This window comes from Protopterus annectens, chromosome 5.part0 (assembly GCF_019279795.1).
Source record: "Protopterus annectens isolate FY-2018-M chromosome 5.part0, PAN1.0, whole genome shotgun sequence".
NCBI classification, from domain to species: domain Eukaryota; kingdom Metazoa; phylum Chordata; order Ceratodontiformes; family Protopteridae; genus Protopterus; species Protopterus annectens.
This window is the reverse complement of record NC_056735.1, coordinates 1,955,737,117-1,955,753,279: the sequence shown is the minus strand read 5'-3', so window position 1 is coordinate 1,955,753,279 and position 16,163 is coordinate 1,955,737,117.

Genomic DNA, 16,163 nt, shown 5'->3' with positions numbered 1-16,163 from the left:
AATTGTAGTAACCATGACAAGAAATATGGTACAGCAAAATATGATTCCTGTAAGCAGCTAGCATTGAGTTGAATTGTTTCATCAATATAAAAGTCCATTTAGCAAAACAAAGTTGTTTAACTAAGGGAGTGATTTACATTGCAAAGTGTTTAAGTTGTTCTGCTTCTTATATTGGTAAAGCTACGCATTTTTTGAAAAAGGATTTACACGCCCAATTCTTATATAAAAATGAGAATGGTATTAACAGCTCATTGTACAAAACACTCCAATGCATGTCTAAATTAAAAAAAAATGTATTTGGAATTTTAAAAGTGGTCCCTAAGAATGATGAGGGTTACTGGGAAAAATTAATTGAATATAAAGTACTAAAGTGGCAGTTAAAATTGAATGCTGTGACTTTTCCAGGACTTAATGAGCACATTTCTGTTATACCTCCCTTAAAATTGAGGAGTTCTAAGCTGTGATATAACAACAAAAATCTTATGGATTACTTTTGATTGTATTGTTGAACTTCAGTTTGTAAACTTTATTGAGTTTTTATTAATTTTCAGATATTTAACATAGATTATATTTCTCTGAACAATGTTCTATTCATATGACAAATAATATTTAAACTGTCAAGCTATTTTAACTTGCTTCCATCTAATAATGCTCTTATGTGAACGCAAGTTTTTTAAGCTTCAGCCCTTAGAGGTTTATAATATTTTAATAGATTTTTTTCTTGTCATATATGTACATTTTTACACTGGCAGCATTTTAAGAAGCTTTCAGCACAGTTTCATTTCCAAATGATACTGATTGAGTATTTAGAATCATGTGGCATATTAGTCTGAATTTTTCAAATGAGCATTCTCTGGATTTGATTTTTCATGCTTCTAATGACTTCCTGGCAGTTATAGAATGAAAGCAATTGACTATGTGTGTTTCATTTTCAACATTTTACTTATTTCATCAAGTGTATTTATTTCTAATAAAACATTAGTAGTTTTAACAATGAACAGTTGTAAAGCTCATTCTTTTGAATTACAGTTCCTAGCGTGAGAACTACATGAACAGATTTTCTTTGTGTTTTGTGGTTTTAAGTTTGTGCTGCATAGGCACATGCTCCATTTTTGGTTCTATGTCTGCTGCATCACAAAGCAATAGAACAGAAGCAATAAATAAATTACATTAATGTATGAAATAGTAAAATACGGGTTCCTATTACGTTGTCGAATCCTTGAAACTTCAAACCTGAGAATATCAAACTCAGATGTTCGATGTTTCAAGAATCCAAACGTAAAAAAATTAAAAAAAATACAAAACCTAAAACCTACCTAACTGTTGCAACTGGGTGGGCAAGCCTCCCTGCACCCCCCACACCCCCCGCTCTTTAAATATACCAACTACAAGATTGCAATACAATGTGGAAAGGGAAGATTTCCCTTTACTGCACTGTAGTGCGATCTCGGAGTTGGTATATTTAAAGAGCAGGGTGTGTGGGGGGTGCAGGGGGACTTGCCCCCCTGGTTGCAATACTTTATTCTTTGTTTTTTGTTTTTATTTTTTTTTTACCATTATCGAAGTTCTGAAACTTCGATCATAAGGGTTCGACCTTATGGTGTTCGAAGTTTCAGAACTTCAATAACTTAATAGGAACCCGTAAAAGACATGTGAAGATAATGTATATAATACGATTTTGTCAGACTGATGACAAGGGGTAACAACATCAATATTCACACAACTGTGAGCATTGCAATATCCAATGTTTCTTGGCCAAAGAAGCTGCTTCTATTGTTTTGTTCAACATAATTGTCCCATATTTTTTGACTGTGTCTGGGTAGATAGCTATACCTGTCATTACTGAATGCTTGTGGTGTAGGCATACACACATACCATGACATTCTCAGAACAATTGTTTCACTGGCAAGATATTACAAAATTACTTGATATTTCTTTCTACAAGTAAAAATAGAGAACAATAAAACTTTATCCAGATTTGTTTGTGTAATATCTGTGCATTCATAGAATGTTACCCTTGGCTGGAAATGAACTGCAAGCTCTACCAACTAAAAATATGTGTATGAATCACATACACCCAAGTGGAAGCCTTAGCAAAGATGTGAGACTCCACCTATGTGAAATCATTACAATATCTTAAAACTCACTGGCTTTGTCCCTGCTCGAACCCTGACTGATATCTCATTCCCCTTCTTGCTCTCTCTATACTTCTCTACTCTACTGTTCTATGTCACCTATCTGTAATAATGATTTCCTCCATAGTACTGAAAAAAAATGTTTTGCTCTCTGTATTTGATCTTAGCTTAAACCTACTAAGTGACTCTGTACAAGTTTATTCTGACCAATGTAACCAATGAACTGTAATTCACTTGACTATTACTATATATTGTATTTTTTGTCACTGCTGATGCTTGGAGCTTTTCTCCCCGGGCCTCTACTGAAAATGGACATATATCCAGTTAGACTAGCCCAGTCAACAAATGTAAAATAAATAAAATAAAATAAAATTATATATGACCATGTTGCAATTTTTATGAAATAAAGGGCTGCAGAGGTTTCTCCTACTGTATTTGTACACACTTTAATGCTTGTGGATGTCAATTATGCATAACAGCATTAGGACACACAATGCTTACAGTCAGCCAACGTGGGTTTTGGCCATCTGGCTCTGTGATGACAGAAGCTACATATTGGGAAGAATGAATGTGCCAGGTTGCCACAGGTGTGATATATTTTGATCTTTGAAGCACTGACATCATGTTATTGCAGTAAGGCATATGTGTACCTGCCATTTCTTAAAATACTGTATCTATATGTGTGTTTTTCTCACAACATTGTCTGCTGCTAGGTAAACCCAGATTCCCAGACAGATGTCATGCATAATACAGTCATCATTGTGATTAGAGAATGACAATCAGGCACAATGTGTGTATAATTGCAGATATGAACACAAGCCATACTAAGACAACAGCATAAAGAAGATAGTCTCATGTCCTCTTGGCACAGGAAAAGCCTCTGTAGTTCTCATATGGAAACCAAATGCCATCATGTGGCATTGTCATTATCAAATAAAGCATTTCTAAATGAAAAATGAACAGAAATTATGGTAATAGGAATCCCCAGCCATACAGGTACACAGCAGATAGCTGGCTGACAAAATCATTACCTACTTGCACGTTCAAAGACATCAAGAAACAGAATCAAACTGAACAGGTGAAAGCTGGCTCAATAACAAATTCAGAAGCAACAAATAAAATAAAGAACCAGCAAACATAGCACTATATAAAATGCTTGTTTAATTTCACAAAACAATAAAAATATATAACAGATGAGCGCTTTCACACCAAATGTACTTCATCAGATCTAAAAACAAACTAACAAACTACTTTAATGCAGTTAACAAAGTTCTTAATTACCTGGTCAAGTCACGTGATCCCAACAAGGGTTTTAATGTATATACTCATTTAATTCTTTCCCATTATCAAATTGTAAAATGAACATCCATTTACCTTCTAAGCATGCTGTTTTGTCTTAATATCACCTCCTCTAGCTCCTACATTCAATAATTCCAAATCTAAAATTTAAAGGACTGATCAATACCAGTGTTAAAATATGCTTATACAAAGCATTCCTACTACCATGTCTGCTTATTTCATACAAATCTTCCTTGATACAATTCTTCAACATTCGATTCATCTTCCCAACATAGTAGCATTCACACTAATCACAAACAGCTAGGTAGACCAGGTTGCAACTAATACAGTCAGCATAAAAATTGAATTTAAAGGTACATCCAGTAACAGGATGTAAAAAGTTATCTTCAGTTTTAACATATTTACACATGGTGCATAATCTGCATGAATGTATCCCTTTTCTAACATAAATACAGGGTTTACTGCTAACCAAAGGTTTATAGCAAAGCAGTTTCTTAATAGAACTATTATTTCTATACCAAATGTGTGGGGCTTCACCACAAACATCCTTTTTTTCCTAAGTGTAATCCTAGCTGTAATCCAGAGTTTTGGATTTCAAGGCAAATGGCTACATTGAGTGTAGCCATCGGTTCATAGCTTCCCCATCGATTCATAGCTTCCTGAATAGCTCCACCCTTTTGGATTGGTTAATTAGCATGTAATTCAGTTACTTTTGCTATCATTAGCATATTCTACCATTTACCTTGGATTTACAGTTCTACATTAAGTGTAGAGCCATTTAATGAATACCAAACAGAGCACTATTGTGTCTGCGGCATGCACCTCTGCATACATGATAGCCGTGCTTAGTGTAGCTGTTCATGAATCTGCCCCATCATTTTTCTGAGGAAAATGTAGATTCATAGAAATTGTATTTGGCTTGCTCAAATCAAGGTTCCAATGTCTTGTAACCTCAGGAGATTCCCTGCAGTATGACCCAGCCAATTCTGCCAAAATACAGTCTCTTCCATGTCGCACAACATCATTTTCAGGGGACAGTTTTGACAATGACAACTAGGGGTAGAACCACAGTTCACAGTACTGCAGACAGGGCCAGCAGCTCCATTGAAAATGAGCTCTAACCCAGTCAGACTTTCCTGGTAAACAAATGTTACATAAATAAATAAATATGTGCAACCCAAAGTAAAAAAGAAATGTGCAAAGGGAAGGTCACAGCCATCATTGCTTACACAGGATGGAGGGGGGGGGGCTAGGGGAGCAGGATGAGATTGACAGCACAGAAGTGAGTGTGTGCAAGTAAAACAGAAAATGGATGCCTTAAATATCCAGTTTACAGAGCCAGTAGGAAGATATGTTTAGCAATCAACAATACTGCTTGGATAAGTACAGTGTGTGTGTGTGTGTGTGTGTGTGTGTGTGTGTGTGTGTGTGTGTGTGTGTGTGTGTGTGTGTGTATGAACACAGTCCAGCACTGTACTACTGTTATGTCTTGGCATCTCAGACAGGTGCCAACTGTACATGGTAGACTAGTCATTTCTATGTTCTCACCCCAAAAATGAGAACTACCTGTGCCCGGAGTTGCACTGGAGTTGCACTGCAAGTTCCATGGCCCTACCTAGAATTTGGGGTGCTACTTCACTGCGACTGATGTCTTCTGGATGAGCTCTTATCATGACTACATCCTGGATCATGATCATATGGCCTACCACATCTGGTGTGAGCACAGCAATCACTGATGGAGCAATGGAAGTAATGCCACTACAGAACTGGGATCTTGCACAGCCATTTTGGCTAATACTTAATGATGTAGTACTTCTACAGAAATGCGAATGCTGACTCTCCCCCAGAAGACATTCCATTACAGGCACAGCTCAATCCAGTGTGTCATTCATCCTGCCCAAGAAGTCACCCACTTGTTACTGTCAGTCCCAGACATCAGAATGCACAATGTTTAGTACTCACACTATCTCTTGTGTGCCCCTTTTATGGCCATACACATATGTCATGTGGCAACAACTGACACACCAACATCAGGAGCAGTGTGGACAGCTAGTCTCTTCTGACAACCTCTAACAACCTGCCTCTGTGGCACTTCACCCTCACAATGGCTACGCAATGAATAAACCAGTTCTGGAACTGGAGTAATCACACTACCCTGATAACTGTGTCTTCCTCAGTCTGTTGTATGTCTGAATTCTCTGTGTCATGTATATGCATATTCATAGGAATACTCACTGTGTCTTAAATAGGAGCAGGAGATGTTGGAGGAACAGTCTCAATGGCAGACTGGCCTTCTGCATTCCAAAATTGTCCCTCATCACTGCCACCACCATCATCAAACACTAACAATGTTCTGACATCAGGTAGCATGAGCTCTACAGTGCCACTGGCATGACCACCTCTCATTTATCAAACCTGTGTTATGTAAAATATATATTACAACTCAAAATATGCTAATGCAATGATGTCAAATAACTTTCAGTTACACATATATTTTCCTTTTTGATATTAATAAGAATGCAGAAGGTGTGTTTACCATGCACAGGTGGTCATGCAACTGGACACAGATGTCCATACATATGAAAAAGTGAGATGAAACAGGGATAATAAGCATCACCAAGCAAATTACTGAAGAAAGAAAAGACAATTGCCTTTAGAGTTGTAGAGCTGTAGGATAAGATACAACTCACAAAAATCATTACTGTTCACTGGACTATCCCCCCAGTCCCTTCCCCAGTCTCCTTCTCCATCTACATATCTTCTATCCAGCCCAGTGTCTCTATCTATATAACACACACACACACACACACACACACACACACACACACACACACACAGTTATTTATATATATATATATATATATATATATATATATATATATATATATATATATATATATAGAATCACTACTAAATCCCGAATTTGCAAAATACTGACGCCCAAAATCGCAAGACCACAGTACCGAAAGATCACAATAACTAAACTACTAAATACCAAAGCACAAAATCACAAAATATTCATAATGGTATTGCAATTTCATTGTACTATGTGGGATAATGTAGTGGGGTATAAAAGACCTACTTTGATGTAAACGCACTGTACGACAATCAACGAGCACAATATGTCCAACAACAGCTACAGTGCACCTGGAGATAATGGCCGATTGTATAATCGAATGCAGTTGCAGCAAAGTAAAGAGGTACTAGTAATCAAAGGTTATGTGTACCATCTGGAAAGGAAATCTTATCCCTGACGATACTGGTGCTGCAAATATAAATGGAGTGGAAGCTGCAAGGGAAGAACAGTGACACTATCATTATCCGAAGGTGAGCAACTGATAAAGAGTATGCTCCACAACCATGCCAGAGATCCTTTTGAAGTTGAAAAATATAAAGTGTGCGGTACACTAAAAGAAAAAGCGTCTCTCTCTAGAGATGCACCTTGCATGCTAGTGGAAGATGCTATGGCATCAACATCCTTGCAATGTGTGCCAAGTCTACCCAATAAAAAAGTGCTATTGCAACAGATCAGAAGGGTTAGGAGTAAAACTAGCAATGAAACACACATCCCTGATTTAACATTAGAAGGTCTAGATATGGCCATGTTTCCCTTTCAGAGTGGTACGTTCATTGAAAAGCACATGGTAGACCTACCTTCTTGTAATACTGTAGTACTCTTTAGCACTATCAATAATCTCCATGATTTAAGTGTAGCTACTATCTGGTTGATGGATGGCATGTATTTCTGCAAAGGTGTGCTCTGCCGACAACTATATAGTATTCAAGGCATAGTGAAGTATGCCGGGTATAGCAAGTGTATGACGTTATTATATTGTTTGATGTCTAAGAAGTCCCTAAGGGCATACAACATGATGTGGCATCATGTACTATTTTTACTATAAGTGCATGAATTCCCAATTAACAATACAGTTCATCCTTTGTGACTTTGAAGTAGCTGCTTTGAAAAGCATTAGGTTAAGCTTTGCAGACATAAAGTCAAAGGGCTGCTTATTCCATTTTGGATGCAATGTTTGGAGGAAGGTGCAACAGCTTAGACTAGGCTCACTTTATAATTCCAACCATGGTTTTCAATTGGCGGCGAAATGTTTCGTTGGGCTATCATTCCTTCCTGAATCAGACGTCATACCAACGTTTAATGCCTTAAAGGAGAAATTCCCAGAAGAGGACATAGATATTCGGAGATATTTTTCTGATTGGTATGTGTTTGGGAAACTTCGAAAGTTTGCTACATGGTCTACTGCTGTAACACGTTTTCCACCTCTATTTCCTATTCCATTATGGAATGTGTATGAACTAAATAGGTTATTTCTGCCACGTACGCAGAACTCAGTGGAAGCGTGGCATTGCCGATTGAAATGTTTGATTGGCAGTAAGGCAACTGATCTGTCGGTCTTAATGAGGGCTTTGACAAAAGAACAGAATCGTGTGGATGGATTGCGAGAATGCTTGGTAGCAGGCTGTCCTTCTTCTCCTAAACACAGAAAGTTGGTTCAGCGCCATACTCAGTTTCAGCGCATACTGGATAACCAAAACAGTTATACGAGTTTGGAATTGGTCAGAGGTATTGCTCGTTTATTGAAGATGTGAGAAGTCTACTATGTCATACCAGGATACACTGGGTGAAGTTTAAGTTTAACTGGGGTTCATTTTGTTTGCTTCTGGTTATTGTTTACAGTGAGTGTTATGAAGTGCTACAACGGATTTGTGATGATATTTACATTCATGGAATGGTATACGTTAGCATTCCGTGTGCTATTCATGTGGTTTCTGGTCTTTATTTTCAGTTGGAGTTGTTTCACCTACCTTTTTCACTGTTGCTGTTGTCACACTACTGAATTTCGATATTTTGGGCTTTCGTGATTGTGTGCTTTGGTATTTAGTAGTTTAGGTATTGTGATCTTTCGGTACTGTGGTCTCGCAATTTCGGGTGTCAGTATTTTGCACATTTGGGATTTAGTAGTGATCCCATATATATATATATATATATATATATATATATATATATATATATATATGTATAGAGAGAGAGGGGGGGGTTCTATTTCAACCATTCAAAGGTTCACTTGTGCAAATCGGAAATGAGCCAATCCACTTCAGTGAAAGTGCATTTCAGCAAAATTGCACTTTTGTGAATTTCACTTCACTGAAGGACAGTACTATGGGATAAGGGAATATACCCATTTCCCCAGTGTAGTGTGATCTCAGAGTTGGTATATTTAAGTAGCGGAGATATGGGGGGGGGTTCAGTCCTCCTGCAAAAATGTGTGTAGCATGTTTTTTTTTGTGGATCTGTGAAGTGAAATTTGCAAAAGTGCATTTTCCCTGAAATGCACCTTCGCTGAAGTGGATTTGCTCACTTGTGATCTGCACAAGTGAGCTTTCAATGGATTAAAGTAGATCCATATATATATATGGATTCATCCATCATGCAAAAAAAAAAATGAAAAAGAAAGGTTTCATATGAATACACACAACTTAATAACAGATTTCCTCTCCTCACCCCACCCCATACACACATACAAAACAAATAAGATATGTGATAATAAATTCATAGCAGGACAAACATTTCTGTCATTGTGTAGTATATTGTAGCATTAAAAAAAAAATAAAGTACACCATCAAGGAAAACAGTTAACAGTTATTAATCTGTTATGCACTTCCTTTAAGGATGGCCAGGTAGACATTAGAGCCTTAAGAAAATTTCCACTGTTACTAAAAAAATAACTCATAACCTTTGTAATAATTAATACAACAGTCTTTGGGACAAAGTGGCCAGATTTCTAGATTGAATTTTTCATTAGACTAACAACAAGTATGTAGAAAATTACTTTTTAGTCAAGAAATAACCGTGATACATATATGCCAATGTCAACACCCACATAGAATATTACAAACAATAAAGCAGTACTTGTATTGTGAAATGCAGTCCATAAGAGAGGTTAAAATGTATCAATTTGGTGATAACTGCAGCCAATATTTGCAGCAAGTTTGTTACACGAGTAGAAAAAAGTTTTCAAAGCAAGTAGCAGTAAACAAGCGTATCAAGTTCTCTGGATCAAAACAGTCTGCCTTACTATGACACAAGTTCCTTAGCTACATGGTTATCTTGATATAGTATAACTTCGGCCTTATCAGCACTGTTAATATGCAAATTATTTGTGAACTCATTAGCATTCATGAATTCAACAATCTGCACTAAGTGCATTGAGTATAAACATGGTGTAAGGACCTGCACAACTGCATGCACATGCTGTGCCTCTGCAAGTATGAGCACTGAGAAGTGTTGCCTGCTAAGTGTTTACAAGTGTGAATGATTAGTTTGACTGCATTATCAATCCGGGACAGTCAGGGAGAAGGGACATAGAAGAAATTTTGACTACCATTGATTTAGTTAGGAGAGCAACTTTCCTAACATTTGTATGAATTATTTATGACAACAGTTTCTTCCTCCGAATATAATTGTGTCTGCAATTCTACTCTCTGTTGCAAAGCAACTGCAAGACAAATCACATAACATTCTTGTTAGAGAAGCATAGATATGGGAATGATGTTCACAAAATAAAGAGGAACAAATAGGTGCAGTGTTTATGTTTTTGCTTTATATTTTGTGAGAAAACATTATCTTCCCTATTGCCAGTATCACAGACATCCCCACACCTAACTGCAAATTACACAGGACAATGGTCAGAAATTGTTTCTGTTGTACCTGTAATGTTAACTGATACTATATCAGATACTGAATATGGGTCTATATTATATGCTTGAAGAGACTTTTCTTCAAACATATAATCATCGACATGTACAGAGCAACGCTCTAAAGTGCGAATGGCCATGTCCACAAATTTCTTTCCTCAGAAATATCAGCTGATAGAATTGCAGTTGACTGAAACTCACATGGTTTAAACAATTTTATTGAAAAGCACTTTGACTAAAAAGTCACATGAATGAAACCTCATTTCACTGAAAAACAAAGGATAGAAAAGTGTGGAAGCATATATGTAGCAACTTATGGAGTATTTTCTGAGGATATGATTTGCTACTGAATGAATCCGAAGATTATGTGTGGATTGGCAGTGTCCCCTGTCATGTGACACCCCCAAGTGCATAGATTTTTGTGTGCCAGCACTGATTCACTGTGTGTGTTTTATTTTTCTCTATGGTTGTGTGACTGTAAAGTTATATGGACTTTGGGGGTGCAGTGGGGATTGCCCCCTGCAAAAAAATGCACGGTGTATTGTGTTATGTAGAATGTTTATCTTTTGATTTGTAATTCAGTAAAATGAGGTTTCAGTCAAATGAGGCATCATTCAAGTGAGTTTTCAGTCAAAGTAGTTTTCATTCAGATTTTTTCAATCGTGTGAGTTTCAGTCAGTTGTTGTTCTATCACCTGATAGTAAACCATATATGATTCATATATATATATATATATATATATATATATATATATATATATATATATATATATACATATATATAATACACACACACACGCACACACACACACACGCACACGCACACACACACAGACACAGACACATAGATGAACACACACACACACACACACACACACACACACACACACACACACACACACACCCATACACACAAATATATATATTTACATACATATATTTACATAAATATACGTATTTGTCTGTCCTCTTTTCATACTTTTTTGTGGTGACACCTATATTTTCTCCTTGGTCTCACATGGGCATTACCTGTTTCCTCCAAAGTTTCCTTTCCATTCAGAGTTAAGCTGCCTTGGCTGGCACAAGGTAATATATTGCCCTACAAAATATCTGATCAGCATCAATATATATGAAATTATCAAATGCTCATAGGTGAAATCTTATAAATGTCCTCACAATCTGCAATAATTTTCTATCTGCATTAGTGAGCTCTGTTACTTTTACCAGTTCCCTGTGCTGATACCATGAACAATCACCCCACTCCCTCAGCTATTCAAGTGAAGAGCAAAAAAAAAAAAAAATCTTCTTAGAAACTGTAATGTAGCAAACAGTTGTTACAGTTTACATCTTTTCCATATGGAGCACAACAGCCCTCAGGTTTTAGTTAGAAAAAAAATGTTTGTCATTTAAACTGTAGCAAACTGTGCTCTACAATGTAGCATGCTGTTACAACAATTTAGACCACAAACAGACTGCTACAGCACTCAGGCTTGACTGGAAATGCAATACCAGCTTTTAAAAGCTGGTATTGTATTAATGAAAGATCAGGATCAGCTTATCTCACCTCTGACACTTTGCCCATCTCATCATATCCTACCTATGCTATTGTTTACATCTATTCTATTACCTTTCAAATCCATGACATATCGTGGTAATATGATAGGTTAATCATAAAAACATCATATCTTCCTTCCCTTTAAGTGGTGGGCTTTAAGCATCTGATGTATGTTCCAGTACTGTAAAGTTCTGCTGCCTCTGTCTTTTCCTGCTGTGACTATCTTAACCCATCATCTTTGTATATGTGTTACATACCTACTCATTTTATTCAGTGCACATTTTAATTTAATTTTAGAGCCTTCTTTAATTGTTTCTCTGGCTCCAAAATGCAGCTAAAAAATCTAGGCCGGTGTGGAATTACTTATTGAAGTTATGGTGCCTCAATTAGGTTTACCCCCTCTTTTACCGTGCTTTACCTGTTTACATAGTTTGTCCTACACATATTCTAAAAATAAAATTACATTTCTTTCATGGTATGTCTCTTAGTCAAATTCACACACTTTATTATTTTCATTCTTTCAATCTTTTATATGTGCCATAAAACATCAGCTGACAGTTATCATTTCTCTTAATAACAAACCAAATTTCTGGCATTATGGTGACTTTGTTTTCAACATTTAACCATCCTGGGGTTATTATGTTTTAGCACATTATAGATCCTCAAAATCTGTCTACCATACTCAACTTAATGCATGTTGTGTTAGAAGGAGATAAGTCATTCACCTGAGACATATCTCTTTTATCTGAATTCCAGTTATATGTACTTCCACCATGAAGAAAAACATTTCTTCAGCATGCATATTTCCACATCTCCTGCTGCTGCAATCTTTAGCATTACTTTATTTTGCCCATAGCTGATAATTACTACACCCTTCATATATCATTCATTAACATAATGTCCATAAATGATTTACCTTTCTTGTTTCTGTGTTAGTTTCAGCCTAAAATGTGGACTGATTTGGTTATTTTTGTGCCTGGTATAGCTCCAATTGTCCTCTTTTTAACTGTTTCACACCACTTGTCATTATTAAATATAGTTTATTCTTCAAGAAACACCGTCATACATTGTAATGTTATACTCCAATTAGCTGATTAACATGCAGTCCTTGCCCATTTGAGGGTAGTCATGATATAAATTGATATTCTGTTTCGAGCACAAGTTAACTTGAGGCAGTGTCATGTAATCATAATGTTTTTCCCCATCACGCCTATAAAAATGTTCATTTTAGATTAAGCATACTTATGTGTATTGTGTGTGATTCTATTTTCTGACCAGATTAAATTTGTGAAAAAGTGCTTGATTGGAAAGTAGTTGAAATGGGTGGCAAGCAGATGGTAGGACACAGGAGAAAGAATGCAGGAATTTGCAAGAGGGCACCATAGCTATCCACTTCTTCAAAACATAAGTGTAGTATTGTACACACCATTTCATGACTTTGGAGAGTAAACACACCAGGGATGGATGACAATAACAGAATAATGTTCTATAGCCAAATGGACCAAACCAAGTATGTCGAGATGATATATAGGTGAAGTGGAGATCTATGTATGGTGTGTCATTTTATTTGTGGGACAGGTGTGCATTTCTTGTTTTATTTTTGGAGAGACATTACTATTGGTGAAGGTGCTTAGGAATGAGGGTTTAGGTAGGTAGGGCAGATTAGGTAGCAGGTGCAGACATACGAGACATACAAGACATACAGGGATGGTGACACAAAAGATTGAGTGACAACATGATTTGGAATAGGTAGGGGACTTAGAGGTGCATCCATGTCCAGCTTGAAAACAGTGAGAACCCTCAGAATTGTCATTACTGTCTTCTGTGTCAGTTGCCTTCATCAGTGTCAGATGTGGCATTGTTTTGGCATTATGATGCAAGACCTTTTCAATCCTACTGATTTAGGCACTGAAGTCCCTCTCCATAATACCCTCCACCAACCCTGTCACCTCCTGTTGAGTGACAACATTGCCACCTCCACTACTACTTCTCCATGAGGTACCATAGTACCCGCAGGTGAGACAGAGCTACCTGATGCGGGTGAAGCATGTAGAGCAGTTGTGGAGGCAATGCTGACAGGTTGTGATCCCAATGTTCTGGGTGTCTGTGCATCCTGGGTGGTGCTCCTCAAGCCACCTTTTGAGGTATAGTAGGATGAACCCCAGTGGTTAATCTATATCATTGTGTTGTTGGTTGCTTTGGTTTCAGAACATTGTATTAAAAATGTAAAAAATAGAGATAAAGAGCAGAGAAAGCAAAAAAGGAGATAATTAGATTAATGACATAGCATTACCGAATTATTTCAATACATAAAACATTATGACAAATAAAAAATACACTTTAACAACATCCAGATACAATGGGGAAGGCATGCTTGTGTCATAAAATCAATTATTCACAATGAAATTAAGACAGCAAACAAACCAACGAAACACATAAAATTCCAAACGACAAGGAGAGGGATGCCAGCAAGTAGACCTGAACGCTTAATTTTATTAAAAGGCACAAGTATTTACAATGGTATGATATGACTGACAGAATCATGTATTTTACTTTGCCATGTTAGATATCTGCTTTAAAAGGAAATAACTGCATCTGCAAATACTCATTGCCTAATGCAATAACTACAGGTTATTGAAGCAGGCACATAGGCTTGATATTAAAGTTAAGGTTTGCCTGCTCAAGATGATATACAGTGATGGAGTGAGACTTCTTTGACTTGAATCAAAACAGATGCATGCTTAACCTGTGCATCTCTGGTCTGCTGATGTACCTATTGATTTCTGCAATGTCTGCTGCAGCTGAACAGTATTAAAAACAGTAGAAGAAGAAGAAAAAAAAATACACACACACACTCACACACAGACACACACACACACACACACACACACACACACACACACACACACACACACACACACACACACACACACAGACGCACACACACACACACACACACACACACACACACACAGACACACTCATGAAAGCCTAATGAATAACTATTGGCTGCCTGACATCAATTAGCCAGCCAATTAACTGCATTGGCTGCCTGGCTAATTAATGTCATATCAAAGACAGGCAGCAGCTCAGTGTACATACACAACTGAGGAGCATTTACAATCTTACATTCATCCTCCCATTGGTTCAGGAGGTCTCTCTTGTTCTTCTTCATGACACTATAATGCTGACAACATTGGTCTCCAGTGTGTGGGATGACATTTGGACTGGAGACAGAGTTGGACAAACTATTGCAAGCCTCAGACTGATACTGAGACCTGATATATTTCCAGTGCAGTAGTCCTCAGCTATAACACTTCACAAGGAGTTCCACAAAAACCTGGACTCCTCAACATCTCACCTTTCTGCTTTAAATGGAACACCATATCTACCATTTCTAACCATTTTGCAGCAGTTAAGCCAGAAACATGGATCCGAATTGGTGCCCAGTTCAGATCTTGCATGTAACAGCTTGTGTCCACAGACACACAAACTTGCTATTTGCATTTGTGCAACTGGAAGCACAGCAATGTCTTTCCAGAGACACTGCCAATTAGTACATCAAAAAGTAATGAAAGTGATAAACATGGCAGTGAGACTTGGCCATATGCAATGCTCAAACTACTGAGACATGCTCCAGTATCAAACACTGGTTTGATTTAAGGTGTTGGTTATAATCATTATCATCTGAAAGAAAAATTGTATGACTTCTGACCTGTTGGAATGGTGGGAGTTAAGCACCAGCAAGTTTGAGTAGTGCCACCTGAGAATAGGATCCAAGAGAAAACAAACAAAGGATTATATGTTAAATATTACAGATTAACTGCCAATGCCACATGATAACTTACTGACATTGTAATTAGAAGTATAGTAATTTAAGACAGAATGTACTCATACTTAAATGATGCACATCTGCCTGTGACTTTATTTAATCATGAGACTGCATTTCTATGAAAATTCCATGTTCATGCTTATAAATACATCTCAGATGTATGCAGCTGCATGACTTGAGTAGAACATGATGGGTTATGTTAAGTATATACTTCATAAAACAAACTGTCTGAAACACACACTTTAGATATGTGAGAATTCAATAATTAGAACAAAAATTTTGTTCATTCATGTGACTTTTCAGTCAAAGTGCTTTTCAATAAAATTGTTTAGACCATGTGAGTTTCAGTCAACTGCAATTCTATCAGCTGATAGTAAACCTACAAGCATATACCTAAATATATAGGATATATAGATATACAGATACATATATATATATATATATATATATATATATATATATATATATAAAACAAAACTGAGATCCCTCATAAAATCCTCCAATGCTACTTACGAAAACAAAATTACAGCCTATCTAGATCTCGCCAAGGCTTTCGACACCATCTCCCACTCATTAAACTAGGTATAAATCCCAGTATCACAAGATGGGCTGCCAACTGGCTCACTGAA